Source organism: Chrysochloris asiatica, unplaced genomic scaffold, assembly GCF_000296735.1.
Source record: "Chrysochloris asiatica unplaced genomic scaffold, ChrAsi1.0 scaffold00037, whole genome shotgun sequence".
NCBI classification, from domain to species: Eukaryota; Metazoa; Chordata; class Mammalia; order Afrosoricida; family Chrysochloridae; genus Chrysochloris; species Chrysochloris asiatica.
The window spans coordinates 21,806,950-21,810,949 of NW_006408555.1; positions in this window are offsets into that span (position 1 = coordinate 21,806,950).

Consider the following 4,000-nt stretch of genomic DNA (forward strand, 5'->3'; position numbering starts at 1 on the left):
GGTGGAAGGAAGGTCCTTGGCTTTGAGTTTTCTAACTGCACATTCTCAGCCTTCTTTTCTGAGTTGTTCCTTCCCCATTAATTAACACAAGCTCACTGCCCCAACCTTCCTATCTAACCTTTTGAGTTACTATTGTAGTTCAAACATTTTTTTTTTCAAATATATATATATGTATATATATTTTAACTACTACTGAACCCCTCCCTACCCGGGTGTCCTGCTGTGGTGGTTAGCACTGGACTGCTAACCCAAAGTCCTCATTCAAATTCACCAGCTGCTCCTCCTCCTCGGAAACCCTACTGAGTTGTTAGGAGTTGAAACCCTCTCCATGGCACTTAGGCACTTAAGTGAATTCCCCATGGAATTGCCCACCTGAAAGGCCCTGTGGTGGTGGTGGTGTGCCATGGAGTTCCCACTCATAGTGACCCGGCACTGGCTTTCCATGGCTGCAAATCTTTAAGGGAGCAAAAAGCCTCATCTTCCTCCCACAGAACAGCTGGTAGTTTCAAACTGCTGACCTTGAGGTTAGCAATCCGACTCATAACCACTACGCTACCAGAGCTCCTGCTAAAGAACCTCTTCAAGTTACTAACCTCCTAGGGTTACTAACTAACCTCCTAGAGCTACTAACACATAGAAGTGCCTTAGTTAAGTGGCGAGGCTCTAGAGTAGGCCAGCCAGCTCTGTCACTAGCTGTGTGGCAGTATTCCTCAGTGTCTTCATCCCAGAATGGAGCTGAGTATCTCTCCTATGGAGAAAATGCTCAGTAAATGTTAGCTACAGTTCACCTCAGCCAGAGCACGGCACCTGTCTGTTGCTGCTGTGGGTTCTCTGTGCCCTTCCTTCCAGAGCAGTCAGGTGACAAGAGGTCCAGAGATCAGTGTTGACTTGATAACTGAACAATGCCTGGTCTTTGTCACACTGTGGGTTCTCAGAGCCCTAGTCCACCCTCTCCACACACCTGGAAGAGCTGTATTTACAATCTGCAAAGTTTTAGTTGTAAATCTTTACAGAAACAAACTGCTTCATCTTTCTCCCATGGAGTGGCTTGTTGGGTTCAAACTAATGACTCCTTTGGTTAGCAACCCAGTGCTTAATCCACTGTGCCACCTGGACTCCTTAAGCAGGGGCTAGACTCCTGGTGTGGTACTGTACAAAAAGCACTGGACTGCTATCCACAAGGTTGGCAATTCAAACCCACCGGCTGCTCCTTGGAATCCCTATACAGGGTCGTTATGAGTTGGTACCAACTCAGTGGTACTTAACAACAACAATAGGTAGAGACAAAAAAGATGTTCATCAACCTGGTGGGGAGCACGTGGCCCTGGTGGAAGGAAGATCCAGCATGGCCAGATTCTCTGTTTGAAAGAGAAGCCAGAAATCCAGATTATTCTATGAAATCTAAAATTTAAGTGTTGGTAACTAATTCCAATGTCAAACACCCACCACAAAGTACACACTGCAAGCTAAGCAAAATGTGTCTGTGGGACATAGCCACCAACTGGCTGCTTAGAAGGGATGGTTTAGAGAGGTCCCTGCTGCAGCAGAACACCATCTAGACTTCTCTGAGGGCAAGCTTTTCTGGGGCTCAGCCTCACTTGTTTCTCAGGCTCCAACAATGTATTTCCCAAAAGGTTTACTGTCTATCTCACTCTGGTGCCTCCCTTGAGCTTTCCAGGTTTTAAAGCCTGCTTTGTCACAACCTAGAAGCCTACTAAAACCTCTTAAAGGAACAGTGGGCCCATCGCCCATCCTAAGAGCAGCAGACACTCTGCCCAAACCAAAGGACTTTGTCTCCTAAGTGGATCTCTTAGGGAGTAAATTCTGCAGGGCCAAGGACCTGGTGTTATTAGGCAGTTAATTATCTTTGTGGTCAGTGTACACCAGAGAGGCTCTGTCTGTCTGTAATTAACGTCCAGCATGTGGTGTCTGATTTGCATTCATTTTTTTAGAGGGAGGTGGAAGGGAAGTATTTTTAAGGGACTGATACAATAAAAGCCCAAGTTTATCTCTGCTTGCCACTAGGGATTTAGGAAATAGGGCTAATTCCATACTGAGTCTTTCAAAAAACATGAATTCGGATATTGCTGAATTGACTTTTGCACAGGTTCCAGAGGATGAGCATCCCAATTTTGGTTCAACATTCCTTTAACAAATGAGCAAAGAACAGTACTTGTTACCAGGAGGTCTCAGGCTGGCCCGAGACCCATTTTAAAGACAAATTAAGTCACTGTACAAGGTAATTTCTTAAATGTCAATGAGAGAATCTGACTAGATGCATTTGAGAATTTCAGGACAGAGATCTCTGAGCTGTTTCATGGACAACTTGAGTTGGCTGAATAAAAAGGTAAGAGCATTCTAGAAAGAATTGCTAAGTATAAGAATGGGTGTAGGAATGGTGAGGTGTGCTTGAAGGACAGTGAAAGAGAGACCTGGATGAAACAATGCATTTATACTTTATACTTACATTTACATTGAAAATGCTCATATTCACCAAACCAACCCCAATGATAACTACCCTATAGGACAGTGTAGAACTGCTCTGTAGCGTTTCCAAGGTAGTACATCTTTTCTTCTTTTTTAAAAATATTTTATTGCATTTTGACAAACGTTTATTATTTTTTCATAAGTGCATTTTAAAACTCATGTGAGAACACATTAATAAAATAAATCCAAACCCACCTCCATCGAGTCAGTTCTGATGAGCTTGTATGAGGTTTCCAAACTGTAAATCTTTACAGGCACACCCAGTCTCAGCTTTCTCCTACAGAGTGGCTGGTGGGTTTGAACCACTGACTTTATGGTTAATAGCCCAAGGCCTAACGCACAGTCCCATCAGGGGTCCTTGAGAAGAACACAAATACGTTTTAAAACAGTAGTTTCCTGGACTCTCAAAAGGCCAAGGCAGATGACAGCAAAGAAAAGTTCTGTTCTGGAAACCCAAACCAAACCCATGGCGGTCCAGCTGATTTCCACTCTTAGTGACTCTGAAGGACAGAGCAGAACTGCTCCACTGGGTTTCTAAGACTAAGTTTCCACAGAAAGAGACTGCCACATGCCTCTCCCATGGATCAGCTGGTAGGTTCAAACCATCAACCTTTCATTTAGCAGTCTGCTGCTTCAACCATGGTGCTACCTGGGCTCCAAAGAGCCTACACAGTGTCTATGTAAAGGAAGTGCCAATAAATTCCCGTTGCTATGAGGAAGGTGCTAGAGACAGATCATGTTGTTGGTGTCATTAAGTGCTGTCGAGTTGGTTCTAGCCCTTAGTGACCCTTAGAGGGCTTCTGAGGAGTGGCTGCAGAGTTTGAACTACCAACCTTTTGGTTCAAACAGACCTTGCAGTTGAATGCCACACCAGGACTCCAGAGCCAGATTATGGAGGGATTCAAATAACTAAATAAGGAACTTGAATTTTATCCTGTTGATAATGGGGAGCTATTGAAGATGCCTGAGCATGGTAATAATACTGAACCCACTGCCATCGAGTCGTGGCTGCTCCTAGGAAACCCTATACAGGGTCATAGTGACTCAGAACCGACTGGACAGCACGTACCAACCACGGCAAAGGACGGAGACTGCTCCTTAGGCTTGCTAAGGCTGTACAGCTTTATGGAACACACAGCCTCATCCTTTTCCCATGGAGCGGCTGATGGATTTGAACCACTGACCTATGGTTAGTAGCCCAATGCTTAATAGGATACAGTCATCGTCTGGAAAGGTTGAGTTGAGCTGAGCTGGTGGTATCTTTGGAAAGGAGACCTGTCAGGCAGGCAAAGCCAAGCCGACTTGAGCAAAGGGACAAGAAGGTGCTGCAACAATGAATGGTGTTGCCTTCAGTAAGTGAAGGAGGTGAGGGTGGAGGTGGAGGGATTATCAAGAGAGAGATTTCTACAGTTTGGAGACCTGAAGGGACCACTCTCAAAGTTTGGGAGGCTTTAAGGTAATTGAAGCTGACAGTTCCACAGACAAAGAATTCAACCAATTTTTAAATCCAAAC